At 47.2% G+C, this 17,304-nt stretch overlaps 1 protein-coding gene across 1 annotated transcript in view; it reads left to right on the top strand.

Moving 5' to 3' along the window:
• Positions 1–14,907: 14,907 nt before the first annotated feature.
• LOC147725106 (GTPase IMAP family member 4-like) overlaps positions 14,908–17,304 on the top strand; it is a 98,410-nt gene continuing 96,013 nt past the window's right edge. The window contains exon 1 of the mRNA XM_086966543.1: positions 14,908–15,015. The gene's annotated coding sequence lies outside the window, so the exon portion shown is untranslated. The remainder of the gene's footprint in view (positions 15,016–17,304) is intronic.

Here is a 17,304-nt window from a genome sequence, read left to right as displayed (position 1 = left end):
AGAGATGTCAGCAGTATTCATAAATCATTAATATTTAAAATGTTCATCAGACTATGAACAAATGTATTGTTCTAACCATTATGGTCATCATTGCTTGCACAAATCTACAATGCCTAGAAATATATACATGTGTAACCAATGGGAGCATTGTCCTACACCACCAAAGGGTAGCTCAAAAAACTTTTGCAAATAAGTTTCCATATTTTTCAGGGTTCAATGTATAGAATGAAGAAACCTTCTTAAAAAATGTGAACAGAACAGGAATGACAACTATGTTAACCAATACAATACAGATTTATTCTGCAGCCTTTTATGCCCAACTGTCTAGTCAAGGTTTCTACCTTTGGAAAGACAACATTGAGACAAAAACTGTCTGGGGTTCAACAGATTGGCAAGTGCAGGGGATAGAAGCTTTGTATCATCCCCGAGCAAATTATGTTTTTGAATGACACTGTCCAACAAACATCTTGCCTTGGGTTGACCAAGATCAAGGACTTGAACACAACGATCATACCAATACCAGCAAGTAATAGCTCTACATGGGGGAGATCAACGTACATAATATTTTGCATGAGAACACATCAGATCCAGATTGGAACAAATTGTTGCTCAGGCCAATAGACACAAATAACTGTCAAGATTGATTCCTGAACACAACTCAAGGTTTCAAAGTCCTTAGGCCTGACCTAAGACATATTAAAAGACAACATCCTGGGGTAATAACAACATACAGTGTAGGGAAGCTATGCCTTGATTGGCTACAGAAATGTACGATACAGGATGTAAAACAACACTTATCTTTATTTAAAGATGGCACAGACCTTAGGGAATTTGTGCTAGGACCAAGACAAATGCGTCAAAAAATGTTTAATATTTAGTGGTATATATGCTGCATATAATGAAATATGGAAGATTTCGCAAGCAGAGACTGCAGAACGAATATGATTAATTGATTGTATTAATTTAGAGATATCTCTCTCTGTAGTTGACAATGGGTTAACGACTCTGTTGTCCAGGATATATTCATTGGACAATATTGTATCTTCTGCCATAGACATCGTGGAACAAGACTTGGTCATGTTGCAATATGGTCAGTCTCAGCTACGTTCTATCATGCTATTAGGTTGGACTCTCCAAAACTTGTGTTCAGGCTATGTGTCTTGGCGTTTAATCAACACTAGGTCACTGTTTTTAGAATTCAATCTCACTAATAAACAGATCAAATTTGCACAAAGGGGAGCAGACTATACGTTGCAAGGAACAATCACTATGCCAGATACAATTTTCCATTTTCAGTATTGCCTAAAACACATAACAGTAGGCAAATATGAAAGGTTGGGTAAAGAATACATCAAGACAACCTGAGATTTACCATATACACACAGATGTAGGAGTGGGGGGCGTGAAGGGTTTCTTAGTGGTTCAAACTGTGAAAACACACTAAGTGGTTCTCTCCTTTGCCAGGGTATTAATTTACACGGGGTCTGCGATGGTTCCTCTAAAAACTTATCCTGTCACCTGTAAGGTTCACCAGCTGCAGTGGTTGATCCAATTTTTGGACAACTTTCAAACAGAGGTTACCTCATGTTGAACGATCACAGCTGCTGTGGCATGTTGCCAGGTATTCCATATCTAGTAACTGTGTCATCCAGGGTCACTTGCTGTATGCAAGTATTGTTTCCACAAACCAGCCAAGGAGTCACCTCTATGGCCTTCATCTATACGAATTGATACTCTACGCAGAATGAAAGCCATTCTTTTGCAAAAAACTGTGCCACTGACCTATGATCTAAAAGTCGCAAGGACTTCTGCCAAGACACATGCCCTTTTGAATACAAACTGCCCTATACATTTCTCAGAAATTTTAGAACGTATCTTAAACATGTCTTAAACATGTCTGATACAAGCGGTATTGTACATCTATTTAAGAACATATGTTCAGGACTGTTAGCACCTTTTCAAGCAGTCCTCAAAATACTTTCCACCTTTGTGCACTCTGTGTTTGGCGGACTGCCACTGCTTTTTGGACTCGTTGCAGGGATCCTATTTTTGCTCCTACTGCTATGGTATGGCAAGCCAAATCAACAACGCCACTCCAAGGAACATTAATCGGTTAATCTTCTAAACGAGGTAATCCAACTTTCGCCTGCAATGATAGATTACTTTTTGTCTGTAGACATAGAAGATTTCATGTTTTTTTCCCAGCCCTAACTTTGACTTTGATTTTGCACTCAGTGTTCTGACAGTCTTTGAATTTGACCATCATTATTCAAAAACAAGGTACTAACTTTGGAACTTTTTCCTATTATTCTTTTTATTTTTTTTTATTTTTTCATTTTTGGCACAAGTAATCTGCTTATGGTAGAACTATTTATAGAGAACAATAATTCTTTGAATACTTCCAGAGACAATATATGACTTTGTCCATAGAAACAAACAGATTTATGTAATCTGACATGAAATGGTTTCGGACCTTTTTCTCCTGTATTTATGAGCCATTTCATAAAATAATATTTTTATATTTCATTCAATTTGCATTTCAAATGTCAACATTTGTTAGAATGAAACATTGCTTTATTGTGTACAGCACCAATGCATTTGTTATACTTTTTAGCTCTTCATGTGTAGATATATTTTAGATATGTTTAACATATTTGGAATTTAGTAACGTCGTACATACAAAAGTGGAGTGGGTGTTGTGTATCGATTTAGATTCCGAATGAATATCCTGATTCATGCCCTTTTATAGGTACAATTCACATTGCCCTTATTTAGCCAAAGAAATCCAGCCCTTATTTAGGCATAGTCCATGCTACCCAAGTCGGGTAAGGCTACTTACATCCGTTTATCTAGGTCACAAGCCTTTAGGACTTTCCCTTGCTTGGAAGAACTAATTTATTATGCATGAACATCTTTTCCTATTGGGTTCATTCATGACGTTCTTATGCCCAACTTTTACGTCAATATTGGCATTCCTAAACACCTTCAATGTATAAATATACCTTACCTTGCTATGGCAAGGCACGATGTGGTTCGGCTACCTACTTGAAGGACGCGGCTTGCCACAGCAAGTCCCGAAGGAAGTCCAGTCCCCAACTGATGCGCTGACCAAACACTGTCATCCTCCTCGCCGAGAATCCAACTCCAGTGTTTCTGACTCCCCTTGCGGGGTTTTGGAGATTGAGTCCCGGGAAAGAGATACTAACCTCTCTAATTCTAAAGGTATGGAGCTGATTAGAACCTAGAGAAAACTTTGGCAATTCTTGGCACAACTAAACTGAACTATATCAAAAACAGCACCTACTTCTTCCCTCGTACTAGACTTAGGTTAGGTACACTGGGGTAGGAATATTTTAGAAGCATCAGTTGAGTATTTTAGCCTGTGTTATTTATATTTGTATTTTTATATATGTCATAGCTACAGACCATGTTATTACAGTACTATTTTATATGACTGTTAACGCTGTACGCATTATACTTCGCATTCTGTCTTACAATTGTAGCAGCTCATAACTCTTGTATAAGAAATGACTGTTCAATAAACCCTTTTTATTGAAACACCATGTCTATCTATTCCTCTCAAACCTCGGGGCAAGGATATCAGCCACCAATTCATCCTCAATGCATCCATTGCCACAGCCACCTTTCTCGACCCATGGAAACACGCAGACGTCCGACCACTCCTCAAAAAATCTCCCATGGGGAACTGGCAGAATCTATGATGCAAGATGGCCACCATGAAGGAGCACCCAAAAGGAGCTCTGCGATTTGGGATCACAAATCTGTGAAAATCCTACCATAATCCTGGACATACACCCGTCTGTTTCCTAGCATGCCAACAGAATTCAGTCTAGAGTGACAAAGAGTTTTTTGTTGATCTCTACTCACCAGGATTGACAAGTTGTGCCTGCTGTGAAACATGACTTCCTGCTAAGCCGGATCGGAAACTGACCTTCTCGCAAGTCTGAAGTGGATGCCCTGGTACCCGGTGTCAGCCTCTACAGGGGTGTGATATTGGGGATGGGTCTGCTGCGAAGCCCGGAGCTGTTGCTGTGGCTCCCGGCACAGACTTCCATGAAATACTGAAGTGGTTGCCCCGCCCCCGGCACCAGCTACTACAAGGGCGGGATGGCAAGACCAGGCCTGCTGAGAAGCCTGGAGTAACTGCTGTGACTCCCAGCATAGCCTACTCGGGCCTGACCTACGGACTGCTGCAGACTCCAACCATCATATGTCTGGACCTCCAAACTGGGACAGGGAAACTCCGCCGGGGACAAGATGGTGATCCGTCCCCTGCAGCTGCTCCACCCTATCACCCTGGGGAGACCCCCTACCGGAGATCCCATAGTGGAAACCTGTTCAACTGTGCACAATCGACATCAAGACACCCACTGAGGCAAGATGCCTCTTGACCTATCTCCCTCCCTCTGCCCATCTATGAAATGTTTGGAAACCTACGGCCCTAACTCATTCTCCATCATCGGCCCACCTAAACGCTCACTAAAAGCAAAAAGAAGCTTCAAACATAGGTTGATTAGCCAACTTACGGAAACTCAAATTGCCGATATATACCACTGCTCCTCCAAAGGCCAAAAGAAACTGGATTTTATCTTCCACACCCAATGCCCCACGAAATGGAACACCATACTTAGATCCCACCTCCACATATCCAAAACAACAAGCACCCCTCTTAGCTGCAAACTGAGGATCTTTAACGAGAAACACCCTTCGCGCAATGGCACCACCTCTACCACCATCTACAGCATGGGTACTCATAGTACGGCCCGCTGGCCGGTGGCGGCCCGGCAAGCCTTCCTTGGCGGCCCACGGACCTTGCAAACATTGTACCCATGTTTTTTTTTTTAAAGAGTGTCTGCTGCAGCGCGACTCTGAGAGTCTTCTGCTCTGTGGGGCCGGGCGATTCTCGTATAGCCAGAGTGGAGCTGCAGAGGCCTAAGATGAGGTGAAATACAACAAAGCCTCATTAGCATTCAAATGGCCTTTAATGACCTGTGAAGTGCTTGGGTGCAGCTGTGTGTGTGTGCGCCTGGAAGCTGTCTCAGCCCAGGCTGACACACAGGCAGTGTGAGATGACAGAGGGTGACAGAGGGAGGTAGAGAGAGGGAGGGAGGGAGGGAGAGAGGGAGTGGGGGAGGGGGAGAGCGAGGGAGAGAGGGAGGGAGACAGGGAGTGAGACGGGGAGGGGGAGTGCGAGAGGGGGGAGTGAGAGAGGGAGGGAGTGAGAGAGGGGCAGTGAGTTAGAGAGGAAGTGAGAGAGGGGGAGTGAGGGAGGGAGTGAGAGAGAGACAGACAGAGGGAATGAGACAGAGAGAGACAGACAGACAGAGGGAGGGAGACAGAGGGAGGGATGGAGAGACGGAGCGAGGGAGCGAGGGAGCGAGGGAGTGAGGGAGTGAGGGAGGGGGAGAGGGAGCGAGAGAGGGAGGGAGAGAGGGAGTGAGAGAGGGAGGGAGAGAGGGAGAGAGCGAGGGAGAGAGGGAGGAAGGAGGGAGAGAGGGAGAGAGGGAGCGAGGGGGGGAGAGAGAGGGAGTGAGTGAGGGAGAGAGGGAGAGAGAGACGGAGTGAGAGAGTGAGAGAGAGAGGAGTGCAGAGGCCTAAGATGAGGTGAAATACAACAAAGCCTCATTAGCATGCAAATGGCCTTTAATGACCTGTGAAGTGCTTGGGTGCAGCTGTGTGTGTGTGCGCCTGGAAGCTGTCTCAGCCCAGGCTGACACACAGGCAGTGTGAGATGACAGAGGGTGACAGAGGGAGGTAGAGAGAGGGAGGGAGGGAGGGAGAGAGGGAGTGGGGGAGGGGGAGAGCGAGGGAGAGAGGGAGGGAGACAGGGAGTGAGACGGGGAGGGGGAGTGCGAGAGGGGGGAGTGAGAGAGGGAGTGAGTGAGAGAGGGGCAGTGAGTTAGAGAGGAAGTGAGAGAGGGGGAGTGAGGGAGGGAGTGAGAGAGAGACAGACAGAGGGAATGAGACAGAGAGAGACAGACAGACAGAGGGAGGGAGACAGAGGGAGGGATGGAGAGACGGAGCGAGGGAGCGAGGGAGCGAGGGAGTGAGGGAGGGGGAGAGGGAGCGAGAGAGGGAGGGAGAGAGGGAGTGAGAGAGGGAGGGAGAGAGGGAGAGAGCGAGGGAGAGAGGGAGGAAGGAGGGAGAGAGGGAGCGAGGGAGAGAGAGAGGGTGGGAGGGAGGGAGAGAGAGGGAGTGAGGGAGAGAGGGAGAGAGAGGAGTGAGACGAGTGAGAGAGAGAGGGGGGAGTGAGAGAGAAGGGAGTGAGAGAGAGAGGGAGTGAGAGAGAGAGAGAGGGAGAGGGATGGAGCGAAGGAGGGAGTGAGGGAGGGAGAGAGGGAGGGAGAGAGGGAACAAGGGAGGGAGTGAGAGAGGGAGTGAGGGATGGAGAGAGAGAGGGAGTGAGGGAGAGAGAGAGGGAGTGAGGGAGTGAGGGAGGGAGAGGGAGAGGAGTGAGAGACAGAGGGAGTGAGAGAGAGGGAGTGAAAGACAGAGGGAGTGAGAGAGAGCGGGAATGAGAGAGACAGACAGAGGGAGGGAGCGAGGGAGGGTGAGAGCCAGGGAGATAGAGAGGGAGCGAGGGAGGGAGAGAGAGGGAGCGAGAGAGGGAGGGAGAGAGGGAGGGAGAGAAGGAGGGTGAGAGGGAGGGAGGGAAAGAGGGAGGGAGACGGGGAGGGGGAGTGCGAGAGGGGGGAGTGAGAGAGGGAGGGAGTGAGAGAGGGGCAGTGAGTTAGAGAGGAAGTGAGAGAGGGGGAGTGAGGGAGGGAGTGAGAGAGAGACAGACAGAGGGAATGAGACAGAGAGAGACAAACAGACAGAGGGAGGGAGACAGAGGGAGGGATGGAGAGACGGAGCGAGGGAGTGAGGGAGGGGGAGAGGGAGCGAGAGAGAGAGAGGGAGGGAGAGAGGGAGTGAGAGAGGGAGGGAGAGAGGGAGAGAGCAAGGGAGAGAGGGAGGAAGGAGGGAGAGAGGGAGAGAGGGAGCGAGGGAGAGAGGGAGCGAGGGAGGGAGAGAGAGGGAGTGAGTGAGGGAGAGAGGGAGAGAGAGAGAGACGGAGTGAGAGAGTGAGAGAGAGAGGAGTGAGAGGAGTGAGAGAGAGAGGGGGGAGTGAGAGAGAGAGGGAGTGAGAGAGAGAGAGAGGGAGTGAGAGACAGACTGAGGGAGGGAGAGACAGACTGAGGGAGGGAGAGGGAAGGAGCGAGAGAGGAAGTGAGGGAGGGAGAGAGGGAGGGAGAGAGGGAACAAGGGAGGGAGTGAGAGAGGGAGTGAGGGAGGGAGAGAGAGAGGGAGTGAGGGAGAGAGAGAGGGAGTGAGGGAGAGAGGGAGTGAGGGAGGGAGAGGGAGAGGAGTGAGAGACAGAGGGAGTGAGAGAGAGGGAGTGAAAGACAGAGGGAGTGAGAGAGAGCGGGAATGAGAGAGACAGACAGAGGGAGGGAGCGAGGGAGGCTGGGAGCGAGGGAGATAGAGAGGGAGCGAGGGAGGGAGAGAGAGGGAGAGAGGGAGCAAGAGAGGGAGCGAAACAGGGAGGGAGAGAGGGAGCGAGAGAGGGAGGGAGAGAGGGAGAGAGGGAGGGAGAGAGGGAGGGAGGGAGAGACGGTGGGAGAGGGAGAGAGAGGGAGAGAGGGGAAGGGGGAGGGAGGGAGTGAGTGAGGGAGGGAGTGAGTGAGAGAGAGAGTGAGAGGGAGTTAGAGAGACAGACAGACAGAAGGAGGGAGAGAGGGAGGGAGAGAGAGAGAGAGAGGGAGCGAGGGAGGGAGGGAGAGAGAGGGAGAGAGGGAGCAAGACAGGACGCAAGGGAGGGAGAGAGGGAGCGAGATAGGGAAGGAGAGAGGGAGAAAGAGAGGGAGGGATAGAGAGAGATCAAGAGAGGGAGTGAGTGAGGGAGGGAGAGAGATGTGTGTATGCCGGGTCTGGTGGCTCAGTGAACAAAGGCATCTGCTGCAGGGACCTGTGATCAACCTTATGGTCATAGTTTTTTTTATTGATATAGCCCACACCCTCCCCCACTGACCCCGCTACCACCGGTGCGGCCCTCGGACACAAACCACACTGTAAATTAGGCCCCCGAGAGAAAGTTTGTGAGTACCCATGATCTACAGGAATGGTATAGTCTTGATTTAAACCAACAACATCAAGCTAGACTCATTTGACTCCCAATTACACACTCTACAGAACACTTTAAACACTGACACAACCCCCTATCCCTTATCACCCTTTCCCCTAACTTACCCTCTCCTCACGTGAACTCACAAAAGAATCTCTAGACATACTCCACCGAAGCTAATCTCACTCCCTCCAACACCACCCTCTCAGCCAGAGCATCTCCAAGATATGTCAGATTGTCCCTTCCAAGACATCTTGAACTTAAACTTTCCTGACTGACTTAATATGTCTCAAAGACTCTTTCTGGTTGAGAGCAAACTGGAGATTATAATACAGGGCCTAAGCAAAATATTATCGAACATCACCACACATCTGGAGCCTATCCAATGCTTACACTCCTCTCTTACTGTCCCCAACAATAAACACCCAAGCCCTCACAATCCAGACACACAACTGGAGCTCAATCCCCCTCATTATCAAGCCACAGAGACCCAAAAGAGCACGCACCGCAATGTCCATGAAAGAGGCAACTGATCTTGCCAACTCCTACGACTTCTCCAGAACTAACAACCCCAACTACACGATCCAGGTAATCACAGGTTATGGGAGAGATCACTTCACACCTAGAACGGAGAGGCCACCAGCCCTCCTCACAAACGTACCCATTGCCCCTCCCGAAAAGAAACCTGACAACAAGACAACAACTCACTACATGCTTATAAACTTGCAACTCTGCGACCAAACATGCAACAGAACTGGCAGAAGCCATCCCAACCCACGACATTGGCATTGCGTTCATCACAGAAACTTGGATGAACAAATCCTTCTTACCTATCTTTGACATGCTTGTGCCCCTGGATCCTAAAACATAAACAAAGAAAGAAAGAACCATTGTGGCGGGAGTATTGCAATCATCCACAAGAGCAACATCTCTATAACTGAAATTGACTCTCTCTCCTACAACACATTTTAATATCTATCCTCCACCATTAAGATGAAGGAAAACAAAACAATACACTGCCATCTCCTCCACCACCCGTCAGGCAAAATTCCCTCTTTCAAACAGCACCTCTCCGACCTGATGTCACACTGCTTACACCTAGACACCGACAACAAAATATTAGGGGACATCAACTTAAATTGGAATGATGCAAATAACACTCCTGATCCAATTCCTAAAAAAACTTCTTCTCAACCATAACCTTATCCAACAGAGCAAATGCACAATAGAGGCTCAATCCTGGACACCATTATAGCTCAGGAAGATACAGTTACTATCAACCACATCCTCCCTCTCCACTGGTCAGACCACCACATCATTCTATTTCACATTAACCATCTGACCCACTGCCTTCCCTGTCCACTGGATGCCTTTCATTGGGCGAGACATCTAAGACAGATTACCCTTGCTGATCTGGAAGAAAGGGTAAGAACACTACTCCCCTCAAATCAAATGAGCTATCTGCAATTGAGCTCACTACACACTACAACACAGCAATGACAACTATATTAGACCAAATAGCCCCCTTGAAGGAAAAAAGAGTCAGTAACAACCCATCGAGAGCCTCATTCAATACAGACTTACACTCTGAAAGAAGACATCTCAGAGCTGCAGAACTACTCTGGCGGAACACCCGTCCTCAACCCACCTTGATCAACTCAAATAAGAATGCAGGAAATACAAAAAATATATTAAGAATGAAAAATCTACCTTCTTCCGTAGTGCACTAGACAATGGAAAAATTGTCCTAAAGAAGTCTTCAATCTCATCAAACAACAGCCAAACCTCCCGCATCATCATACAGGCTTCCAAAGAACTATGTGACATTTTTGCTAATTTATTTCACAACAAAATCACCAAGATTGAACGCTCCCTTGATGACCACCTCCTGACAGCCAATGACAACCTGCCTCCAATCAATGAAGGAAACAACTCCCCTTGGCACCCTCCATGCAGCTGGAAGACATTCAACCCCATCTCCAAAGCAGGCATCACAGAAATGATTATCTGATCCACATCTTCCTCACACATAGCTGATCCTATTCCCGTCCAACTGGCTAAAAAGCTCAACCTCACCTTAGCCCCTCTCTGGATTAAGCTCATAAATAGCTCTCTGAGTACTGGAATCATGCCAGACTGTCTAAAGATGGGCCAAGTCATGCCAGTAATTTAAAAAGTGGGCTCGGACCCAGCTACCCCGACAACTTCAGGCCAGTCACCAATCTCCCTCTCCTATCCAAAATCCCGGAAAGGTGAGTTCTCATTCAACTTAACCAACACATTGACTGCAACAACCTTCTAGATACTCACCAATCAGGCTTCAGAAAAGGTTGCAGCACTGTTTACTGTAGAAGGGCATATGAACTCTAGATATCTAAATGCTTTAACTAATTGTAAATATCATCAAGAAAATAATTTAATAATTTTGTACATGTGATTTTTACATGTGAAGTTTTTTCTATCCAATATGAAAAGTATTTTATAAAAAAAAGAATAAAGATAAATGTAATTATCAAAACTTTTTTCTTGATGATATTTACAATTAGTTAAAGCATATAAATATCTAGAGTTCATATGCCCTTCTACATTAAACAGTACTGTGCCTGGTATTTTTCTTTCCCAAACCCCTACAATGGTTTATCTTCTTCCTTCAGAACCGCTCACAAAGAAAATTGTTTTTAAAACTTCACGTCTGACCTTCTCCCCATAACCAGGGGAGGCCCACAAGGATCAGTTCTTTCCCCATTACTGTTTAACATCTACATGGAGCCCCTCACCTCCATACTCAAAAAAGCCAACCTCATTTAACCTCAGAAACCAAGAGCACCATTTGTGGCAACCTGCAAGGTTCATCCCTCAGCCTCACCCTCTTCAACACCTACATGACACCTCTAACCCACACTGTCAGAACCAATGACCTCAACATGAAATACATGCTGATGACACCCAGATCATTCTCTTGCTCTCATCAGACCCCATCACCACAAAGACCAACTTCAACAACTGCATAAAGAATGTTGGTGACAGGATGAAGAACAACTGTCCGAAGCTCAACATTGACAAGACCAAATTCCTGATCTTTGAAAATAATAACTCCCCTTGCAATGACACCTGGTGGTCTACCGAACTCGAACCCACTCTCGCACTGACAGACCATGCCTTCAACCTCGGCATCATCCTGGAAAGCAAGCTCATCATGAAGAGCCAGATCAATGCAGTCTCCTCTGCCTGCTTCCAAACTCTGTGCATGCTCTGAAGAATCTTCAAATGGCTCCCCATCGGCACAAGGAAAAACATCACTCAAGCCCTAGTAACCAGTCGGCTGGACTACAGCAACGCACTGTACGCAAAAACTCATGAAAAGACTGCAGACAACACAGAACTCATAGGCCAGACTCATCCTTAACCTGCCCAAATGGGCCTGCATCTGCCCACACCTTAGAAATCTCCACTGACTCCCCATTCAGAAAATATGCTATTTCAAGATATTGGCACACACCCACAAAGCCCTCCATGACCTGGGGCCAGCATACATCAACCACCGCCTGGACTTCCACCAATCACCTAGAAACCTTCACTCTGCCACCCTCACCTTTGCACAGACCTTACACATCTACCAGAGCAGAGTCCATTCCTTCTCCTACATTGCCTCTAAGTTCTGTAATAACCTTCCCCTCCATCTATGGACAACACCCTTACTGGAGGAATTCAGCAAGAGCGTCAAGACCTGGCTTTTTGACTGAGTCAGCGCCTGGATACACTCATGGGTGATTTGTGGCACTCTACAAATACTGATCCTCTGACTCTACAAATACTGATCCTCTGCCAACCAGAAACCACATTTCTAACACCTGTCATTTTCAAGAGAGGTCTGAAAGAAGAAGTCAGTCCCTCTTCACACTCTACTATGCATACCCTTCATTACAAAGAGGTCTCAGCAGAGTGTCCAGTCCCTTTACACACCCTACTGCACTGACTTGTCATCTGAGAGAGAGGTCTAAAAGGAGAGGGCACTTCCTCCCCCAACCCTACTATACACACCCATCATCTGAGAGAGATGTCTAAAAGACGAGAACAGTCCCTTCCCACACCCTACTATGCACACCCTCATTTGAGAGAAAGGTCTGAAAGGAGGGGGCAGTTCCTCGCCACAGACTACTGCACACACTTACCAGTACAGAGAGAGGTCCCAGTAGAGAGACCAGTCCCTCAACGAAACCTACTATGCTACCTGTCATATGAGAGAGGGCTGAGCAAAGAGTCCAGTCCCTTCACACACCCTACTATGAACACCTGTCATCTGAGAGAGAATTCTAATAGGAGAGGGCAGTCCCTCCCCTCACTCTAATACCCACACACATCACCTGAGTACAATAACTGTTCAAGTAAACCATTTCTATTGAATATATTTCTGTTAAATACGCAAACACATTTTACAAAGATTTTGGTAATTGTGAACCATATTCTGGTTTGTTACAATAAAAAAACATAACCATTATTTTACCAAAATAATGTCAGAACACAACATATATTACAAAGACATGCTACCAATCATATACTCACAACAATCATTCATTTGAAACTAAAAAACAAAGAAATTCACCAGTTATAGTAAACAGAGGTAACAATAAATTCTACCCCGCCATGAACTACTTATGACTTATGACCTCACATATGACATTACTAATGACATGTTCTATGACATAATTTTTGACATCGCTGATGACATCATCCAAGCTTCGTTTTCTTGTTTTTTTTTAGAGGGGCGGGGTGTCATGCATTCCCCTCTTTGAGCATTTAAAAGGCCCTGGGGACCGCATCCATCAGTCCCACTACTTAAGATTAAGGGGAGGGGTGCTGCATGGCCCCCCCTCATGCCTTTAAAGGACCCTGGCGCCCCATCTCCCAAGGCCTCTACTTAAGTTTAAAGGGAGGGGGTCCACGTTCGGGTGCCTGGTTCTCACCCAGGGCACCCACCAGGCTCAGCCGAGGAGGTTGCGAGAGGAGCACCAGGGACCCTGCTGCTCCCACTTCCCCAGCAGGCTCCTCGCATGCTGCATGAGCAATCATTGCTCCCCCTTCCCCCTTCCCCCGCACTGAATCTCTTGTTCTGTTTCCCTGCCTGTATCTGCCGGCAGGGAAACAACAAAAGTTTGCTCCCAGCCGGCAGGAGCATTTTCAAAGCTCCTGCACACTGGAAGCAGACTTTGCACTTGCTCCCACATGTCGAGAGATACAAAAATGCCCCTGCCAGCCATAAGCACACTCAGATTTCTCTGCCCGCATCAGTGCAGGCAGGGAAATCGCTGTGTCCCAGAGTGGGCTCCCCAGGACAAAGCTAGTGATCAGACCCCGGGTCATGGGGCCCCTGGGGCCACAGAAGGCTTGGGGAAGGGGGCCTCACTTGCATCCTCCCCCCTTTTTAGCATTTTGGTCAAGGTGCCTATAATATCTTGGGCAAAAGGGGCTGTGCTGCCCCATCCCCTTTAATAATGAAATCAGCCCTGGGGTATGGGGTCCCTGGGGCCTCAGAGAGGGGGGGCTGCACAGGCCCCTGTAAAGTCGGAGATTTAAAATTAGACATCTTTTATTGAGTTTAAACACCAATATAAGCAGTGCCTTGACGACCTTCCTTCCACTCCAGAACACTCAGGTACAAGAAGATGGAATGGAACAGGGTTTACAGAAGAAAACAAGATATGCTCGAGGGCGCGCGTAACAAACGTATAATTAAAGTTTAACAACATATATACAGGAGTCCTGTGGGATTGTGTCAGCATTTGCCAAATGTGATTGTTTTGGGGCTGGGGGGAGGGGCGGTGGTTCTCTATATCATCGTTATTGGATCTAGAGGGGTAGATTATCCTTAGCTGCCCCCTCATATATGTTTTAATTCAACCCTTCAGGACGGGGGACTTTTCACATGAGAGTGAAATGTGAGGAGTGTTTACTTGCAGACCATCTTTGTGTAATTTATCCCAAAAACAAAAAAAGGATGCAGGTGAAGAATACTGGCTCCTGGGTGCGGCCTGCACGCCTTACCCGGAGTACCGTCCACAGGAGACCCTACAGCAGCTGTTCCTACTCACATGAACGCTTTCAATGCCTGTGTGTCCGACCCATGAAACAGACTCCGGAGTCCTGGAGAGACCCACCCACGGCGGAAGGACAGGCCGGCTCTTGCCAGCACTAGTGTGGGGGTGAAGCTGTTTATAGGGTGAAATCTGTGCACTTATCTCTAGACAATGTCCGTTTAAGGGGTAATTTGAAAGGCACACATAGACAAAAACACACGAGGGCACCCACTCACACAGGCTCACAATCGCAGACAGTGCAGTGACGTCCCAGGCAGAACCCAGCGGCCGTCACACCCTGCACATACAAGCATCTCCTCCATATGGACGGTTCATGGAGTCCGCGGCTCTGAACAGCGGGCACAGGGGCGATGCTGCTTCCACGGAGCCCGAGGGTCCCTCATGGTCCCTCCGCTCACAGACAGAAAACACCGGGACATTCAAGCAAACCAAGCAGGGGTGGGGCCGAGAGAGTGGAGCGGAAGCCCGACCGTCGCGGTGAATGAATGTGTGAATACACCTGAGTGAGGGTGAAGGGAGTCACTTTTAGAGCCACACTTTATGTATCACGGCGGGCCATTGTTCACTGTGAGAACTGGATTCTGGTTAAGCGGCTTATCTGAGGCAAGGGGTGCATTCCTGTAGGGAGTGAAAGGCATCCAGAAAGAGAAATGCTTTCACTTTCCATCCCGTGGGCGGGGCTCGTGGCGGGAGGTGCCTTGAAGACGGGAGGGGGTCATAAGCCGCACTTGGACTAGTAACACGAACCATCCTCAGACGCGGCCACGGCAGAAGCGCAGACACACACCCCGGAGCGTGAGTACAGATTAAACTCTTTATTCTTGTAAACAAGTTGATGGTAATGGATTCAGTTTACATGAAAACAAATGCCCACAATTTAAAATATATAAAATGTTGCTTCCATCAAGAACGCTTTATTAGAAAATTTCAAGGGTTGAACAGTTTGGGGACGGCGCGCGGCGTTACCCTGCTGGCTTAACATCGCACTGCGCCATTTACAGAAATATGGTGCAGCCCTGTGTTTCCCCCTGCACTGGCGCTAACTTCAGCTGCCTAGCACCCAGGTGCAAGGGTGCCTACGTTGTGAGGAGTGATTGTTTGAATGCAGGAAGGGGCACCTTTCTGCACATAACAATCAGTAATGGCGCTTTGTAACTTCTGTGTGTGCTGCTTATGCAGCACATAAAGGAGTGACAACCTGGCATTTTTAAAATGATTGGTAATGCACAGGAAGGGACACCTTTCTGCACATAAACTGCCAATGGCACTTTACTGTATATATGTGTGCTGCACAAGGCAGCATGCATAAAAAAAACAGCAAAAACAAGGAGAAATACAGCATTTCTCCAGGGTAAGACCAGATATACTTGGTCTTAATATGGGCACTGCCCCATATTTAAGCCACTTTTGTAAATATGGGGCAGCTTCAAAATCAATGGGTGTTGCAGTGGAACGCCCACCGCCACACCCATCACCCTCCCCTTTCATGCTAAGTGTAGCGTGAAAGAAGGCCTTATTTAGAAGGCGGTACAAAAGGGGGTGGTGATGTACGGAGCATCCGAACCAATCAAACACTCACACCCAGTCAACAAATCTGGGTTTAATCCGCCCCCTTTTGTACCGCATTATTTGGAAGGTGGCGTTAAGCCACATTAAGTAGCTTATCACTGCCTTGTGAATAATGTGAAGCCTTTATTGCCACAACAACATCAAAAAAGTGATGTTCTGGTGGTGACAGGGGCTTGTAAATATACCCCAGTTTGTGTCCAAAGTTCACGCCCTGTATCCCATCCCCATTGCAGATGGACTAAGGGGATGTAAATGACTCGTACGAAGTGTTATCCGGTCTTGAGTTGTGTGACTGACAGGAGGCACCTGCGGCTCAGGGCACTGTGGCTACAGGTGAATCTATCCATATAGAAAACCCTCAGGTTATAGCGTCAGGATGTCATGTTGTTTCATGGAACATTGCAGGCCTGGCTGCCAAAATGTCTGATGAAAATTGGGTTACCTATATAAAACAATTTATGATCATCTGCCTACAAGAAACATGGGTGGTGGGGTGTGATCTTTTTCTGGAAGGGTACAAGGCCTTCTATGTGCCAGCCACACCTTCGATAAGGGGTAGGCCTAAGGGGGGACTTGTAATTTTTGTTTCTATTTTAATATCCTGTGAAGTACGAAGCATTGAATCACAGCATACAGGCGTGATGGGCTTAGTTTTATTCAGAGGTAACGGCCGGGTTGGCCTGGTAAATTTTTATAATGCTAACCAAGATAGTGCAGGCATGAATCAAATTTTTATTTTAAATTCTTTTGTCTCTAGATTTTTGAAAGATCTGGGCCATAACCTCATGATTATGGGGGATTTTAACGTGCACCCTTGTGGTGATCCGCTGAAGAAATGTTTATCAGAATTGTATTGTGAACGTATAGGTGGTCTCCATATGGAACACACTAAGGAGGGGGAATTATGTAATGATTTGCTGAATAACTTTGACCTTTCCCTGGCTATGACACTCAGGAACCCGTTAAAATGTTTTTATATCCCTACTTTCAAAGGGCATGGCAGGGGTACCTTCATAGACCACATATTTGTCTCTCTGACGATACAAACACTCTTAGATTCGTTCAGCATCGACTCAAATGAATTCAGTGACCATAATCCTCTAACAATCTGTTTAAACGGTTCCTGGGTATAAAAGGTGAATAAGAATAATAGCCTAGGTAGGCTGGGAACAACAGATGGGAGGAGGTGACTTCAATGGTCAATGGTCTCTGCGGATATTCTCTATAAAAACATTGTTGAAAGTTGTGCGGAGGATATCAAAGACTGTACCACTGAGGGGGGAGATCCCAGGCAGGTCCTAGCTGCTTATCAAAACGTATCGGAGAAGTTATCAGAATTATTATCTGTCCCCAATAAGAACCAGGTGAAAGTAGGTCCGAGGTGGTTCAGCCACGATTGCACTAAAGCTGCACGCAAACTTAGGTCTGCTTTGTCAGCTACCCTGAGGAACCGGGAGGATGTAAAATTTTGCAGAAAGGAGTACAAGGTTGTCATTGCTTCCCGTAAGGAGTGTT

This window comes from Lissotriton vulgaris, chromosome 4_1, assembly GCF_964263255.1.
Source record: "Lissotriton vulgaris chromosome 4_1, aLisVul1.2, whole genome shotgun sequence".
Taxonomy (NCBI): Eukaryota; Metazoa; Chordata; class Amphibia; order Caudata; family Salamandridae; genus Lissotriton; species Lissotriton vulgaris.
This window is presented reverse-complemented; position numbering and strand designations above follow the sequence as displayed.